The sequence below is a fragment of the Mus caroli genome, chromosome 2, assembly GCF_900094665.2.
Source record: "Mus caroli chromosome 2, CAROLI_EIJ_v1.1, whole genome shotgun sequence".
Taxonomy (NCBI): Eukaryota; Metazoa; Chordata; class Mammalia; order Rodentia; family Muridae; genus Mus; species Mus caroli.
This window is the reverse complement of record NC_034571.1, coordinates 87581505-87599987: the sequence shown is the minus strand read 5'-3', so window position 1 is coordinate 87599987 and position 18483 is coordinate 87581505. Positions and strand designations below refer to the sequence as shown.

The following is an 18483-nucleotide window of genomic DNA, read 5'->3' as shown; positions in this document are numbered from 1 at the left end:
AGGGAGCTTTGTGCAGCTGCTTCCTCTGAACTGAAACATCCCCTCCCACTGGGAGGAAGGAGGCTGGGAAGATTCAGACTGCTAAGGAGGCGATCCAGGCTCTTGATGCTCTGCGGGATGCAGGATTCCCAAGGCCCCTTCCTCCCCGCAGTTATAAAGTATCTTTGCCAGGAAGAGGAGACTCCAGTAAAGTTGCTTGTGTGTTAGGAGCTCTAGGAGGCAGCCTTCCTGAGACTCCGCCCCTGCTGAGAAGGGCTTCTGTTGCTGCTACAGCTGCCTAAGAGTCACTCCTGCTCCCTGGAGTAACTCCTGGCTGGATCTGTTTCTTTGATCTGGTATTGTGTGTGCCCACGCTAAGGTGAACAGATGTTTGCTCACATGTGCCCACAAAAAGCCACAAAGCAGGGGCTCCTCTGTGTCAGCTTTGCTACCCCAGCAGCCCTCACAAGGAAACGTGAGGGCCATGGGTTGTGGCTTCCGGCGTGCTCTACTGGGTTCAAACCTTGTACTGCTCACGCAGAAGACCCCGGTTCAGTTCCCAGCACCCACGGTAACAGCTCACAACAGTCTAAAACTGCAGTTCAAGGGATCACACACCCTCTTCTAGCTTCCTTGGGAGCCCACACACTTAACGGTATTCATACACACACACACACACACACACACACACACACACATTAAATAAAAATCATAGAAACAGATCTTGTTCAGGCATGGTGACACACATCTTTAATCCCAGCACTCTGTCCATGTAGTGCGGTCTGTCTCAAAATAAATAAATGGATAAATATGTTTTTTTTTTAAAGGATAGCATTTAGAAGCTAGATGTAGGTGGATTTCTGTGAGGCCACTCTGCTTAACATAGTGAGTTCCAGGACAGCCGGAGCGACACAATAAAGAGAGCCAGTCTCAAGACAAACAAAAAGAATAAATAAACTCACAGCTACTAAGGTGTGGGTTCATGAAGGTTTGGAGTGCCTAGACCCCACCTTGGGGACCAGCTGATGCCTGCGAAGGGAAAAAAAGCAGTTTTGACAGGAAACTGTGAATGAAGGCATTGATGGACTAGTGACCCAGGTGACTAGTGACCCAGGTGACTAGTGACCCAGGTGCAGAGATCATCAAATAATGAACACACTTCATGAAATGCAGAGTGTAGCATCCCGTTATTAAATTAGTTGACATGCTTACACTTGTCTCTTTTTTTAGGCATAAGAGACCCTGGTGGGAAACACGGACACGGACTGCACTCACTCACAAGTGGATTTTATCTGCAAAGTAAAGGACCGTCGTGCTATAATCCACAGATAGAGAAACTAAACTCGGAGAGCTTCGTGGGGGATGCAAGGATCTTCCTGGGAAGAGGAAACAGACTTCAGGGTGGACTGGGGGTGGGTGGGGATGGGAACAGGAGGGATCAGGTTGGGGCGGGGAGGGAGAGAGTAGTGGAAAGTATGACTGGAATTGGGGGACATTTCTGGAGTGAAGTGGAAGCCTAGTACAATGGAACCCCATAGAATCTACAAGGGTGACGCCAGAGAAGATTCCCAGTGATGGGGGACACAGAGCCAGAACTGGCTTCCTCTGCAACCAACCAAGGCCTCAAGTGGAGGGACTGGGACACGAACCCAGCCACAAAACCCCTGACCTAAGGTTTGTCATTCCTGCAGCATGTGCTGGGACCAGAGCCTGGCATTATTGTCCCCAGAGAGACCAGAGAGACTTCATGAAGCAACTGATGGGAACAGGTGCACTGTCCCACAGCCAAACGCTAGGCGGAGCTCGGGGGTCCTGCAGAGGAGGGGGAAGAAGGGCTGGAGTAGCCGCAGGGATCAAGGACACCACACAAACAGGGCCCACAGAATCAACTGACCAGGACTCATGGGGCTGGCTCACAGAAATCAGGGAGCCTGCAGGGGTCTAAGCTAGGTCTTGTCCTAAGAGTGGGAACAGGGGCTCTCTCTGGCTCTTCTGTCTGCCTTTGGGGCTCATTTCCTCCTACTGGGTGGCCTTGCCCAGCCTCAATGTGAGAATATGTGACTGGTCTGTCTTACTGTAGCTTGTTGTGCCATGTCTGGTTGATGTTCCGGAGTGGTGTGCTCTTTTCTGAGCAAAGGTGAAAGGAGAAGAGACTAGGGGGAGGGGAGGAAGGGGAAACTGTGGTCAGGATGTAATATATGTGAGAAGAAGAAATTAAAAGGAAAAACTGGTAATATAAAGCTGGGAGTCAGGTGCTCCTCTGATTGGCTCTGGCTCATCTGCTCGGCTCAGGCGATCTTCTGGTCGGCTCGGGCCGCTGGCTTCCACCCTTGCACAGACAGAAGGCAAGGCTGCTAGGTTCTGTAACTGGTCACTTTTATAACCAAGGTTGCCACCGTCACTTTGCTGGAAAGGCTAATAGCCACACACCTCAGGCCAAGGTGGGTGTTTCCCCCAGACCTTCAGAGGTAGCAAGGGGCAGTGAGTAAAATCAGGTCTGGATGATCTTTGATTAAATCACTGCTACTAGAATGCACCCAGGCTCTCCAGTGGAAACAAGTTTGTTGTCCTGGCTGTAACCCAGCCAGGATGGGTTTCGAGGTCAGTACATTATGGTTCCACAGCCCAAGAAAGTAAAGGTCCCAGGCAGGCCCAAAAGACTGGAGGCAATACTGATGAGAACTCATGGGCTCAGACATGGGGCAGGCACAGAGGTGCAATGGAGGTGTGTTGTGAGCTCTGGGGCCAGCATCCTTTATGATGCTGGTTAGGTGTGGCTAGCACACCCTGGGGAAGCTCTCTCATCCAGAGTGGACCTCTGGGGAAAGGGTGTTTGTTCTGTGCTGGATGCGCAGAATCAGGTCTCTGGATATGGCTAATTCAAAGCTCTTCTTGGAGTGCGGTTTCTGTAGCTAAGGCTGGTAGAAATCATCTGTGAGATGCTACAGTGTTGGTCATGTTGTCATCTTGATATCAGGCAAATGCTTTTCTGCACCTCTGTCCCCACACGTGGGAAGCAGGCATCCTAAGAATGAACATTATTAGGGTGATTGAAAAAAAAATCTGTTCACGTTCACAATGCCGAGGAAACAGGGCTGGCCAAGGGGCAGGAAGGGTTTCCACTGTCTAGAAAATTCTAAAAGACTGTTTGTTCTTGCTCTAAAACACTTTCATTTAGATTCCCAGTTCTCGTCAAAGGGAATTCCACCCCATGTCTTTGAGGACCCCCGAGAGAACTCGGTCTTCTCAGAGGAGGCTCCACCATTTTCTCCTTTGAGCACAGTGCTCCTGCATGATCTCCACTATGGAATGAGAAGAAAGACACAACCTGACTTCCAAGGCTGGATCAAGACATCGCAGCTTTAACATCACCCTCCAAGTGTTCAGAAACCAGAAGCCTTGCTATGAGAAAACCAAACTGCCTGGAGGCCTCAGGGACAGGAAGGGAGGCCTGTGCTCAGCACTGTGACTGTCCTATCCCTTCCTCTCCCCCTCCCTTCCTCTCTCCCTTCCTTCTTTCCTCTCTTCCCCTTCCCACCTTTCTTGACCCTGACCCTGACCTCCTCAAGCTCTCTCTTCCACCTCCTGAGTTCTATGACTACAGGGAAGTGTACTGCTGTGGTTTGAATGAGCACGGCCCCCCATAGGCTCATAGATTTAAATGCTCAGTCAACAGGGAGCAGCTCTATTTAAGAGGGATTAGGAGGTATGGCTTTGTTGGGGAAAGTGTGTCTCACTGGAGTGACTGACCTTTGATGTTTCAAAAATCCAAGCCAGTCCCAGTGTCTCTCCTGCTGTCCACAGATCCAGATACAGAGCTCTCCTTCTCCAGCATCCTGTCTGCCTGTGTGCCTTCATACTCCGTGCCATTTTGATAATGGACTAAACTTCTGAAACTGAAAGCAATTTCCAAGCAAATGCTTTCCTAAGAGCTGCCATGGCTGTGGTGTCTCTTCACATTTAGAACACTGACCAAGACAACACACTGTGCATTTCCTGCCCTGCCCTGCCCTGTGCTGCCCTGTGCTGGTAGAGACCCTGTCAAAAATCAACATCACCAGATGTGGTTTCGAAACAGAGTTCTTTATAAGTCTCCTGGCCTCGGGTATTGTGTTATAATAATACAAAATGGGTGAATATAATAACAGTGAGAGAAAAATACTCTCTTCCTCTCGTATTTGAGCTGTGCAGAAGTTTGGGGGTCTTTAATGAATCCAGGCACAGACGAGAACCTGATACCCACACTCTTGTCAGTGACTTCAGACCATCTTGGGGACAGTGGACTCTTCTAAGGCCATACTTCTTTAAAAGTTTAGTCACCACCCCACACCCTCCAATCGGCCATTTGAGATCTTCTGCTAAGCTTTCTAAGCCTCCTTGGCTTTGCCTCTGGAATGGCCTAAGGATTTCATACCAGATGGGAGTCTCTCACTAGAAGTCTGTTTATCTTCCTGGCAAAATGCCCCCAGGTAAGGCTGGAAGAAAGGGAGTCGACATTACTGGGACATCCATCCATTTTAGCTAATGCGTAGCTGGGTTTATATCCACCCAGGCCCAGCCCTTACAGTCCCAGATACTGTGCACAAGTTCTAAGGGACAAGGATACAGACTCAGATAAGAGGGGTAACTATGTCTACAGGATCATCTTGACCATGCCTCTGTGTAGAAACACGGGGGAGTCTCTGTTCAGCTGGCCCAAATACAGCCTCAAGGGCAACCCAAGCCTCCTGACTTCTCTATCCCTAGATAATTGGCTCTGTCACAGGTGTTCAATTCCTGGAGGCAGTAGCTGTGTGGAGCAATGGGCAGATGGGCTGGGGTATCCTCACGACTGAATCCTGTATTGTTGTGACACTGAGGACAGGAAGAGAAGCAGTCAGGTGGACCCAGCTATGGACCTGAGCTGATCTCCTCACATGCTCTAACTCCTGCATGAAGCGCAGAATCCAGGAAGTCCAAACTGGAGCATGGTCTTGCTGATGGATGGATGATGATCAGGCAGGAGGATGAACCTTTTGTTGTCTGGTCTGTGACCTGCTCAGCATAAGAGGATGCTTTTGAAACTGTACTCTAAGCTTGGGTTTCTTGTGCTAAATGAGGCCTTCACACTAGGACCAGAACCCCAGGATGTCAGTGCCTTTGGAGAAAACCTCAGCAGGAGTGCAGAAGACAGTGCACCTTGTGTGGCAGGAATTCCAGAAGCTGCACATCTACTTCCCTATTTCCCACAGGACACTCTAGACTGCCCCCATCTCTAGTCTAGAGTGGCCTTAACAGGAAAGGGTTGCCAACAAGATTTAAATAGGAGGGGCAAATTGGTAATGGAGGAGCTATCTGGGCTAGGGAGGGACTGATAGGACCTAGGTCTTTGGTCTATTGGGTACCATTTTCCTCTCAGGTTGAAACATCCCATCTTTCAGGGAATCAAGTTAAGCAAGAAGGCAAACAACTCAAAATAGCTTCAGGAAGTCCCTGAAACTGACCAGATTCACTAAGCCCCTTCCTCTCAGAGTAAGCAATAAAGCTGCAAAGAGTTTCAGACAAGTTAACTACAAAGGAGAAGAAGACTCAGACCAAGAAACAGGCTGAGATACCTGGAAGGGATTTAGACCACTAAATCACTTGGACACTCATCAACCTGCTGAGCTCGCTGAAGCTGTGTCTTATGCTCAGGTTCCCAGAGATGTCACCTGTGTCTGGGTTGTGCTTTGGAGATTCATTGGTTCACCACGTTGGACTTGGGTTGTATCCATGCTTTGGTCTGTTGTGGGTTCCCTACCTGGGGAGAATTGATGTGTACGTTGAAGCCCTTCAGGACAAGTCTTGTCACACAAAGAGCCATCTGTGAGTCACCATCGCAAACATCCTAGCTTGGGGGTCAAGGAGGTCTCAGAGAAGGGTGGGGAGGAAGGCATTTTATGGCCGCTTGGCAAAAGTTAGACAAGGTCAAGATCTAGCACCCAGGCCAGGACACCACAGCACCCTGTTCTCTCACTGTGCCTCTGTGGCTCGAGCATCCATAGTGTCAGGGAACAAGGTTGGCATCTTGGCATCTTATGGAATAAATGGCAGTCATCTGAGAAGGGCAGTTTATGTTCCCTAAACTTAGCTGGAATTGCAAGCTGTCCTGAGCCTCCCAACTTAGGTCCTGGGAACAAACTCCGGGCCTCTGGAAGAGCAGCAAGTACTCCTGTCCCATGAGCCATCTCTCTAGCCTGTTTCCTAAGCTTAGTATATAAATTGTTTGATTAATTCATTACCTGGGACTATCGCTAACTGTGTGGTTGGAACCCTTGCTCACCCTGGCCCATCTGCTCTCGTTCCTTAACCCCACCTGATCGGAGAAAATTCTGGCGTAATTCATCACCCCTCAGCTCTTCATTTCTGGCAACCCACCCAAGAGTGCCCCACCCAGGAGCTCAGCTTTTGACCATATATGGGCTTGATCCCAGCTCCTAGCTGACGCATCATCATCTGTCACCTAAGACCTATAAAGCCCCTTGTGTGAGCCCTGCTTCGTGACTTCCCTGGTCCACTTCCTTGGGATAGGGTGAACCTGCGTAGGAGTAGCCTTTATCTATTTTAATCTGGTCTAATCTGGCCTACATTGCACTGGTGGAAAACCCATTTTCAAGGATGACCTTGAACTCCCAATCTTTTCACCTTTACCTCCCAAGTGCAGGGACTTCCGTTTTTAGCATCATCCCAGACTTAGTCCCTCACTAGGCTGAGCTCTTGGTAAATACAATTTCTTCTCATCTCCACACTCAGAAAGTTGGAGCAGCAGCAGCAGCAGCAGCAGGAAATAGAGGACAACCTGGGCTACATGAGACCAAAAGTAAATAAAAAGTTATTTTCAATGGCCACCGTCACAATATTTTTTGTTATTAATCTTTGTTTATTTGTTTGTTTGTTTGTTTGTTTCCTTTTCATGCAGCCCAAGTTGGCTTCAAACTTGTTTAGCCAAAGTTGGCCTCAAACTCCTGATCCATCATGCCAGTCTGTCTGTCTGTCTGTCTGTCTCTCATAAATCAATAATGTGTTTTTATTAGATTAGGGTTTTGTTTGCTTTGGCTTTGGTTTTGTGGGTCCCTTCTTAAGAGCGCTTACTTTGCCCTGGGTAACACAGATGCTAGGTCCGCCTAGGCCCTGTGAGTGAGTCTCAGCCGACCCAATTCCCAACAGTGGCTCTCAACCACGAAGCTGACTCGAAATCACCTGGGACCCTTGTGAAAGCAAACCACTGCAGTGTCCCACCGAGTTGTTTCTGGGTGCCTCAAACCCCAAACATGAACCTAACAAGTTCCCAGGCAGTGATGGGGCTTCTAGGGTGAGATCAGCTTTGAGAACCACTGGGCAGCCTTGCATCCAGCGCCCCACTGGCAAAGCAAGCACATTCACACCCTCCCCTCAGTGGCTTGCGCTGCTATGCCAGTGAGATGTGTTGCTAAAGAACTTCAGCAGTTCACAGGTTATTGGCCCTGGTTGTTAACCTGGTAAACTGCCTGAGGCAGATCCTCGGTCTGAAGTGCAGGGTGGTGTGTCAGACATCTGGAGATCTTTGGCAGTCCACTTTCTCAAGGAAGAAGCCAGCCATGGAGGTCTCAGGCCCTCTGCCCTCTCCTGCCACCCCTTCATCAGCCTGTTGTACCACAGCTGGCTGGTCTGGGCCACTTCTTCAAGGGCCAAAATCCAGACAAGCTAGGACAAGTATTAAGTATGATTCGAGATGTTGGAATGGTTCATGAACGACCCTGCTGTTAGACTCTAGCCCACGACTTCCCCTCTCTAAAGCTTGGGCTATGCATCTGTAAAATGGGAGCAAATAATAAAATGGGTACAAATAAAGTAGCCCAGGAGTGGTAGGGACTGAAGATCAGAGTTTTAACAGCTGTTGGCTTTCATCCTGTCTTCTAGCAAAAATTCAACCACTGGTAGCTGTTAGTATTTTCAGAAAGTGCTTGGCTCCAGCCGCCTCCACATGGACGGAGACCTGGTCTTGGAACGCGAACGCTCCCACGCCATTCCCGGGTTGCACCAGGAAACGCCCGTCCTAGAATGCCAACGTCGGGGCCCCAAGGCTTATAGCCCTGAGCCAGGTTGCTAAGGGGAACAGGCTCGGGGCGGAGCAGAGAATCCCCCGGGAAGGGCGGAGCCAGGGAGTTGCCTCCCAGTTGGAGGCCTAAGGGTGAGCCCCTGGGGAAAGTGATGGACGCAAAGGGGTGAAGGGCTTCGGAGGACCGCCAGCGGCGTAGTTGGGAAGTGGGAAGGATGAGGGAGACCATAGGGGGTGAGACTCCGCAAAGCTGGAAGAGACTGGAGCGGCAGAGACTTGGGGTCCCAGGTCAGCCTTATCCCTTGGAGGCCCAAAGCAGGCGGACCAAGGCGCGTACGTGGCCTCGCCTCTAAACTTGAGCTGGAACCAGGCTGCAGGGCTGGGCAGAGCTGGAGGGTTGGCAAAGGGCAGCCCTGTGTTGTGTAAGGGGCGTGGCTGTTTGATTGAACCAGGAGGCTGTGGTGGGCGGAGCCCGGTGCTACCTCCCGCAGGGCCCAGAGGGGAGCTGTATAGGGGGCGTGTCGAGGGCGTGGTCTCGGGGAGCGTGGCGTGGCCTGACAAGGCCGTTGAGCTTCTGGACTGACTTCGGGAGGGGGTGGCGGGGGAAAACCGAGGGACAGAGCCAAGTTGCGCAGTCAGACTCGGGTTGGGGCGCCAGCTGAAGACGCGGGACTTAAAGCCAGAACCCAGGCACCAGGTAAGAGAAGCCTGGGGGAGGGGACAGGATAATCGGAAGCAAACTTAGCTTTGCCCGGATTTCCTAGCAGGACCCATTCCGCCAAGCCCGTGGGGCCCGCTTGGCAACAGGTAACAGGCTGGAGCACTTAGTAGCTGAAAAGGGTCGTTCACCTCCGAGTCCCGAACTCCCTAGTTCTGGCTGCTCCACACACCAGCCCTGTGGCCCCGGGCCTGTCCCTGCCCCTAGTCCAGAGCTCCTCGGGTTCCAGAAGGAGGAAGTTGATTGAGTTGAGCTTCCGAGCGGAATGTGAGGGCTAACAGGTGACAGTCACAGTGGTGTGTGAGTACACTCGCTTTCAGATTGCGTAGCTAGACCTCAGCGACTTCCGCAAAATGTCACTGAGAGAAACGATTTAAGTTGCCCTGGGTTATTGGAAGGAACTCAAAATCCAAAGCAAGGCAGTTTCCGTTCTTTTCCTCCTTCCACGTTCTGAGCGCACCACTGAACTGGGTGGACTTAAGAGTGGAAACCTAGCCAAACTTTTCCAGGTGAGCTGGTTTGGAAGAGGAGCCTGGAGGGATAGCATCAGAAGAAACTCTCTCTTGGGGTGCATGGGGAGAAGAAGGGGAAACCCTTCCAAACCTGCTCAGAATCAAGCCAAACCCAAGAGAGCTCCTTGCTGTGCCAGGGATTAGGTATTTGTGCAGAAGGGGCTCCACTTCTGATAGTGGGGTGTGTCCTGGGTCCTGGCTGTGCCAAGGATTTAGGCTGTTGGATTCAGACTAATTGAATTCCACTCCCCTCCAAACCTTAGTTTCCTCATCTGTAACTTGGGGAGCAATGGCCAAACAGTAGTAGCAAGAATTAAGTGAAACTATGTGTACTGTGCCTGACAGGCCATTGGGTGCCCAGAAGCCTCACTTCAAAGCTCCTGTGATGTCAGTGAGCAGGTGGTGTGCTGTCTTCCTTCTGGGAAATGAACACATCTTTGGGGTTTGGCTTGGTTTGGAAGGCTTGTGGGTAGCTGCAGCTGTCCCATCCCTGACCTCATCAGAGTCAGAAACTGACACCAGCCGTCAACGTCATCTTGTTCTTTTGTGGGTCAGGAAATGTGTTACCTAGACAAAGGAGGGCCTGAGTCCCTAACATAGCTTGGAGATGATGGGTATTGAATTTAAACGACCCCCACCCCCTTGTAAAAAAAAACTGCTTAATGAGTCCATGGGCCTAGCATTACCCTCATCCTGAGGTGCTATGAGGCTCCCCAACCCGTCTCCCTCCTGGGGAAGTTTCTCTCACAGCTTGGGCTAGCTCAGGGGAAGTCCCAGTAGTCTATGAGGCTTTAGTTTCACTGCAAGCTCCGTTTAGGGTAGGAAGGGCACATGGTCTGCATGAGCAGGGCTGGGCACAGAAGACTTGGAAGGTGCCCCATGGGAAATCCTTGCATTTTGGTGGGAGATGAGCCCCTGCTGTAGAGTCAGCTGGAAAGTACTCTGGAAAGCCTGTCTGAAGGCCGGGCCACGTGGAAAAGACTGTGTGTGGTGGTGGGGGGCACAGAATATGTGAGGAATCTCTGGGGAATCAGAGTGGGTAGCAGGGATGGGGTTTAGAGTTGAGCAGGACTTTCTGCCTGGACTCCCCAGTCCTGATTAATCTTTGACCTGCACACTGCCTGCTCCATGGCTGTCAGCCTTTTGGTGGCATTAGATGAGACTTTGCTGCAGTGAGGAAGGGTGCACCCGTAGGAGAAGAAGACATTCAGCACCAACGGTGCCTGGTGTGTACAGCACCCTCCCCCCACTACTCCCATTCTGTGATGTGAAATGCCAAGTAATGGCACAACAATGGCCCATACCCTTCGGTCACTCAGCGTCTGGAAAGGGGCTTGAGTCAAGGATGTGACAGAAGATATTTGAAGGAAGGATGAGAGGAACCTTTGGGGCCTTAAGGACCAGAAAGGTGGGCCAGAAGGTCTTTTGAACAAAGGGAGATGCTCAAAAGCAGGGTCAGCTTCTTAATGGAGATCTTGAGAAATGGTTGGGTTACTGGTCTGGCTCGGTGGTTGCTACAGTTGGCTGCAACTTTTTAATACAATTCCTCATGTCATGGTGACCCTCGACCATTAAATGATTTTTATTGCTACTTCATATCTACACTTCTACTACTTTTAAGTGTAATGTAAGTGTCTGTGTTTTCCAATGCCCATGGGCAACCTCTGTGAAAGGTCTTTTAACCCCAAAGGGGTCAAGCCTACAGGTTGAGAGCCACTGGTCTAGCTAAGGCTGGGCTCTCCAAGTATTAAAGTAGAAACGGTAGGAAGGATAAACTCCAGATGGGCTCTGAATGCCAGTGAGAAAAGCTTGGCCTTGTGTCTTGGGAAGTGAGGCGCCTTGAAGGTTTTAGGGCAGGGGAGTGATCCAAATCTTGACACTGTGTGTGCTAGATATGCAGGGGTAGAGGACCTGGGAAGTCTAAGGGACTTTTGGTGAGAGGAGGCCACAGGTTAGGAATGGCAAACAGCCCAAAGTGGTGGAATCCAGCTATGCCCTGCCCATGGGGCACAGTCAGGGCTCAGAAGGCAACCACACTAAGTGGGTGGTAGTCACAGGGAGGGTGAATGCTGTTAAGTGACAGGATGTAGCCTCCAAGAACATCCTATGTTCACCCATGAAGGAGTGGAGTCTGGGACCAGTCAGGGAGCCTGTGCCAGTTAGCGGTGATCAGGATGGGAAGGAAAAGTACCTAGGCTTCCCTGTTCAGCCCAGAAAAGGCAGGAGTAAAGGATCAGTCATTTGGGCAGAAGATTCCCACAAGGGGTAGATTTTGGTTCCCCGAGGCTGCTCTGAAGTTTGACATGCAGGAGAGCCCCTTATTTTAGAAGTGGAAGTTCCCACTGGTTGGCAACTCCCTCCACCGTGGGGACCAATCCATTTTCCCTAGAGGGCCAAACAGGGTCAGATCATCATACATTGGGTGGGGGGAGTGGCACCTGACCCAGCAGCATAAGCCCTGAGCATGGTTTTGGATTTAAAGGGTCTGAGGCCTGCTGGTTCTCCTGTGTCGAGAGGTTTAGCCTAGACCTCTGCTCTAAACCATTATGCCCACTTCCTCTGTGGGAAGCTGGGTTGTAGCTGTGATATAATCAGTAGCATCAAACAGTCAGGACTTGGCTCTGCAAGAGGCCACTGGCGGGAAGGGTGGGTAGACCCCAGGCTGCTCAGCCTGGACCCCTCTGTGGGACAGGATGGGGTTGTGACCTGTTTAATCTCAGCAGGAAAGAGCCAGCCTGGGTCTGAGAAGCCAAAAGGGAAAGCCCAGAGGTAAACAGGGCCCAGTGGTCAGGATATGTTTGTTCCTCTCCTCCCCTTAGCCACTGATGTTGTCTTACTGAGAGAGTCAACCCCGAAGCCAGTGGCCTGCAGGGTCCAGCTGGGATTTGTCCAGTTGACTTACTCCTGACTCACTCCTGGGATTCCCCTGCACCACAGTGTGTTTCCTGTTAGCAGATGACAGACACACAGGACAGACATGTAAAAGCAGCTGAGAGGATCAGAGGCCTGCGTTCTGGTCTTGTCACAAAGTCCAGCTCTGGTAGTTTGTCCACTGTGTGAATGTAGATAAGTTCCCACTTCTCTCTGGGAGTCCCTTCCTGGCTCTGCTGCTAACCAGCCTTTCCTTGGTGTTCAGGTGACACACACATGCACACCCAGAACTTAGCAGTGGACTGAGCAAGGCCCTCAGTGTGAGTAACTGTACTCTTTCTTATTCTGTCCCTTTATTCTGCCCGATGGAGCTTGAGCACATAGTATGGCACATGGCCCAGCACATAATATGGCATATAGCCCAACACTACACTCTAGAGTTTCATTTCCTAGCTCTGTAACTGTTTCTGAGACTGTGTGTGAATCGGGAAAATGGTGGTGATGACCCAGCACAGTGCAGATGCTCAGTGGCTGAGAACTGTGGTTAGGGTCTGTATCTGGCTGGTTTGCTCCAGCTCTACCAGGGACATTTCCTCAGTGTGCCCTCTGCCCTGCCTTCTGTGCCCCTTCATTATTCATCCATGAGATGTCCACAACGCTAGTCATTTCTAAGTGCCGGGTGCTTCTGGGCTCTTCTACCTGGGTCTCCCCGTGACTTAACTTCCCTTTGGTCCTGCTGGTTTGTGGTAAAAAGAGGCCTCTTGGGAGGGGACTACCTTGTCCATTTATGTGTCTGGGCCTACTGTGGACCCTCAGGAAATGAAGCTAACAGAATAAAGGGGTTTGGGGGAGCATTTCAGTTGGATTCAGCTCCCTGTGAGATCCTTAGTGACTCCTTTGAGAAACCACACATTGAGGAAGCAGGGCCTGGAACCTACACCAGGAGGGAAGTAGGCTGCCTGGGCTCTCATGGTTTTACACAGGGCTTCTGCTTCCCCATGAAGTCTGGTCTTTACTCTACAGAGAGGGGAATGAGGACTTCCTACAGTCCCAGCCTAGTGAGGGACCTCTGTATCCCTCAGTGAACCCTCACTAAGCCATAGACACTTTCCTGGAAGCAGCTGGCAGTTACTGTGTATGTGTCTGGGCTAGGGGGAGGCAGAGGTGCCCTCCAGGATGCTTAGACCGGACATTATCCACAGGTCACCCGGGCAGTTTGGAAAGTGCTACCCCCCGAATTCTTGGCCTGTGCTGCAGCTTCTGTGTCTTTGGGCCCTAGCCCAACTCTCCTTGTTAAGCTTGGAGTCCCACCATGGAGCAGCTCTGAGTTCTGAGCCTGGAATCTCTAGACAGGGTGCTGGAGGGTGGACCTTTGGGCCTAGGTTTAGATCCTAGCTCTGCTATGGAACTCTTGAGGAACCTGGGGCAGGGAGAAGACCTATGGCTGATTTCTTTACTTCAGGCAGCCCATGCTCTGGAAGCTTCCCAAGCCCCTAGGGGAGTGCAGGGACCCCAGGCCAGGTCAGAGACTATGGACGTAAACCTCCCCAGCATGCTTGCCACTGCCCCTGCTTGCCAGCTGAATGCCACGTTGGACAAGCATCTATAGCCCCTAGTGCCAGTGTCAGTTCCTGTGGGAGGACAGACAGAGCTGGTCTCCTTGTCCACAGTGTGTCCATTATTTTCTCATTGCAAAGGCAGAATACTTGATAAGCAGCAGTGTGTGTGTGTGTGTGTGTGTGTGTGTGTGTGTGTGTGTGTGTTGGGGGGTGTATTTTGGCTCACAGTTTGAAGGGGCACGGCCTGCCATGGTAGGGGCCACTGTGAGGACAGAAGCTTAAGGTGGCTGGTTACATTGTATGTATAGTTGGGAATCAGAGAGAGGATTGCTTGTGCGCAGCTAGCTTTCTCCTTTCCTACAGTGGTAACCCAGGCCATCTATTGGTGCTGCCTACTGGGTGCATTTTCTCCCTTTGATTAGCCTAGTCTAGATAATGCCTCACAGGTACACCCAGAGGCTGGTCTCCTAGGTGACCTAGATAATGTCTCATTCGCAGCTAGGATTAACCATCCCACAAGTAGGCGTTCCACATCTGCAGTCAGTGAGCTGTAGACCCAGTGTGTTTGGAGGAAACTGTCGTGTGGGAAGGCTTTATGGAGCTGTCATTAGTTCCTAATGACACAGAGTGACAACTAGAAATGACAAAGAATACCGGAAATACTTAGATAGTTCATACATTACACTGCTGTTCATAAGGGACTCTGGGCATCCCCAGGTTTGACATCCTTTCTAGGCACTAAGGGACCGCCGTGCTGTTTGACAATGACACAGGCACTCATGTTTGTGAAAGAGTCTGACTGTCCTGGGCACCTGTATACGTGCAGTCTGCATACGAGCTGCTTCTGGGCAATGTTGTTGACAAGAAACAGGCTTTAAGTCCCTGGGAGACTGGAGCCTTGAGGCTGCTCTGAACCTCAAGTCTAGGCATCTGGGTTCATACTTCAGCTTGCCTTTCAGACCCTGTTGTGAAACCTCAGACGGTCACAGCCCTTCCCAGACTGCAGAGCTGTAACTGTTATCCTGCAGCTGCTGTGTGTGGCTTTGTCATCCAGGCACATGGGCAGATCAGGGCTTTTCCCAAGGAGAGGACATCTGGGTGCTGGCCTTACCCCATATCAAGCCAGCCCAGGAGGAAGGTGGGGATTGCCAGTTCCCAGCAGCTGCCAGGAGGTTCTGTAGGCACAGAATGGTAGGGGCTGCTCTCTGTGACTCCTCACCAAGGCCCCAGTGCAGATAAACACCTGTTTAAATATGTTCAGTAGGATCCAGAGGTGGCTCAGCCTGTAAGGGCGCTCACTTCTAAGCTTCACGATATGAGTTCAAGCCCCAGGAACTACATGGTAGAATGACACACAGTGGGTGGGCAGGTGGATGGATGGATGGATGGATGGATGGATGGATAGATTGATGTGACAATAACAAGAAGAAACCACCAACCAGGGACTAGAGAGCCGGCTCTGCAGTTAGGAGCACCCACTCCTCTCTCAGAGGACCTAGGTTTGGTTTCCAGAACCCACAAGGTAGGTTGTACCTGTCTGTAACTCCAGTTCCAAGGGGTTCTGACATCGTCTTCTGGCTCCTGTGGGCATCAAACAACACACAGTACATTTCTAGGCATAGAGGCAAAACGTTCAAGCACATAAATAACTAAATAAATTCCCCAAGTAAATAGATACGTGCATTACTATAATCAGATGTGCAGATGAGAGACATTTTTTTGCCTTTTAAAGTTTTATTTTTCTGAACTTTATGCCAGAAGCCCATATTATTTTGATACTTAATTTGAAAAGGGAGCGTACTCACACAACAGTGTTATAAAAGAAACATATTTGAAGAAAATGGATTATGTGAGCTTGAGGTCACATTGAGGTTTTGGTTGTTAATCAATCCCATGCTTTCAGAGGAAGGGTGGAGTGTTCGTTTGAAGTCCATATCAGCTTGTCAAGGCCCAGGAGACTCCCTGGGAGTGCCTGGGTCACAGCCCGCTTGGGCAGCCAACACCAGATATGTGACAGTGTCTTAGGTAGTATAGGTGTGACCCACCAAGGAGTTAGGTGCAGTTCCTGGAGCTTGTCATGGTCACCAGGGCAGCTTAACTGCCTGTCTAAGCCTCAACACGCTCACTTGTGGAATGGGGATGGGACTGATAAAGCTTATACCAGGGCATCAGGTGAGGGCTCAGTGAGCTTCACAGGTGTGCAAGCCTGTGGCAGGACTAGCTTCAGATCTGGGCAAGGGCCTTGCACACTGTCGGTTATGGAATTGGTGGAGTCACTTGTTTGAACACAGATGGCACTTGGCCAGATCCTGCCTGGCTGCAGGACCAGGTGGTAAGAGCCGACAACAGCTGGATGGCAGCTTTCTGCAGGCAGCCTGGCTCTGCACCAGGTGGAGCCTGGCCTAGCAAGCCTAGTGTGGCTCCTAGAGGAGCCCATCAGATAAGTGACCCTTGGATCTGGGGCAGGGAGTGAAGAAGAGTGGGGGTGGGGGCAAGGCTGAAAGTGTGTACTCAATAGAGGTCCCTCCACAGTGAAACAAGTGGAGAGAAGAGTATGTGTTCCCACACACGTGCATGTGCGGCCCTTCAAAACAATCCCTGGTGTGTAGTAAGCACTTAGTGCATACATATCCACCACGTGTTGATAGTAACAACAGTTAGCAGTTGCACATGTACGGGGAGCAAAACCTTTCCCGCTGGCTGTCTCGGGAGATGGATTATTAGTGTGCCTGCAGGGAGACGGACGAGGCTTCACTATAGAGGACAGAGAAACACGGCAGACTCATTGGAAGAGCAGGTCTTTGAAGTCATAGAACGAGTGAGTAGGTGTTTAGGCCTTGAGTCATGCTCTGTCATGTAGACAGTCTTCCTCTCTGAACCCTGGCCTCTAGGTGTGTGTGTGTGTGTGTGTGTGTGCACATGCACACTAGCCAAGGCAAGGTGGATGTGTGTTCTGCTCTAATCTGTCCAAAAGATCCCCAAGCCCAGTTTCTCTGCTGAACCATCACTGGCAGAGTAGAGCAGCAGACCCACTTTTTTTGCCAGGAAGCAGTATCCCATGGTGCCTGGTTCTTTGCTTTGTGTACATTGTAAACAGTAAGCAGAGAACTACTAGGGGCTCCCCATACCGTGAGTCTTCCAGACCCCAGAACTGCACACGTTAGCCAGACTGATTGATTGATTGATTGGTTGGGTTATTTGTTCGTTTGTTTGTTTTTGAGACAGAGTCTCTCTACATAGCTCTGGCTGTCCTGGATTACTGTGTAGACAGGGCTGGTCTCAGACTTACAGAGATCCACCTGCCTTGGCCTCTCACACCCAGCCTGCCTTCTAGCACTTTCTCAGCCTTGGCTTCCATGTGGGCCAAGTGAAGACATGCCCAGTGGCAAGAAGAGCCCACCCTCATGAAGCCAGCAGCTAGTAAGTGTGGTGATAGTGGCAAATGAGAGCTGAACCCGGCAGCCCTGAGCTGGAGGGTGGGTACTTGCTAGGGCTGCTGGAAGTGGCAAGGGTCAGCTGGGGATTTGAACCTTTGTGGACTCAGTGTTTAGATTGAGTAAGCCCAGCCTGGACTCAGCTGTGGAGAGGACCCCAGTAATTATTCTAACATTAAAAAGGGGTGGGGGTGATTGCCTAGACTTAAAAACCAAAGCAAATCAGCCTCATGGGCTGAGGAGATGGTTCAGTGGAGAACGCATGGGGCCCTGTACGAGTGAGGATTCCCAGGACCCATATGAAAACCAGGCAGGTATCGCAGCTGCCTATAACCACAGCACTTGGAGGCAGAGACAGCGTCCCTGGGGTGAGCTGCCTGCATAGACTTAGACTAGCTGGACAGGAGGAGTTCCAGGCTCAGCGAGAATCCGGCTCAGTAAATAAAGTAGAGAGTGACTCAGAAAGACACCGGACTTCAGCTGCACGTGTGCCCATAAACATGTGAACACACATACACACAGGCCAACATATACACCTATACGTCCACAAAACAACAGTGGCAAAAAAATCCCCCAAAACAAACAACCCAAAAACTTTGTTTCCATCCAAACCAAATGGAAAACTTTTCTAATTACTGAAGAGTGGTTTTGTGGAAAAAGATGGCAGTGCACAGAACCATATGCTTAAAGGAAATAATTACTCAGAGATAACCACTGTGAACAATTTCGGCTTTTAAAAACAAACCATAAAAGATGTGTTTACACCCTGAGATTGGGGTTGTGCCATCAGACTGGCTTCCTGTGAGCCTGGACCCCTGCTTCCTGAGGCTTAGAAGAGGCTTGCCATAGCTTGGCTTCCAGCTCTGGGAAGTGAGAAGAGGAGACACTTTCCTCCCCTGTTGAGCCCCTGCCTGCCCCAGTTGAATATTTCATAATGACCTCAGAGGCTGAAGTAGTCACCTCGCCCTTACCTGCATCCTGCTCTCAGCGCTTCTGACCACCACAGAGACAGTAGTGAAATCCTCCAGGTGGCTTTTGGGCCTGATGGTCTCTGGATTCAAGGTCACAGGAAGGGCATTGTGTGGCGGTGAGTTTGTTGTGTTTGGAAAAGAGTCTAAGACCACAAGAGGCAGGCAGGTCTCTCTTCAGTGTGACTTTGGACCCCCACCCCCCATGGAGCCTGTGGTATCATTAACTAGTCATGGGATCATTTTACTATTTAATGCCCTGTCCCTGTGGCAACTCTTCCTGCCTGTCTCCTTCTGGAAACAAGGGCTCTGAGAAGTGGGTCCTTGGCAGGATGTCTTGGGAGAGGGAGGTGGGCTGTAGTTCTCACAGCGTGACTGGTATGCAT

The 18483-nt window shown here is 50.7% G+C and overlaps 1 protein-coding gene across 1 annotated transcript in view; it reads left to right on the top strand.

The window, feature by feature from the left end:
* The first annotated feature begins 8566 nt into the window (after positions 1-8566).
* Positions 8567-18483, top strand: part of Cd82 (CD82 molecule) — a 42372-nt gene continuing 32455 nt past the window's right edge. Inside the window, exon 1 of the mRNA XM_021184861.2 lies at positions 8567-8732. The gene's annotated coding sequence lies outside the window, so the exon portion shown is untranslated. The remainder of the gene's footprint in view (positions 8733-18483) is intronic.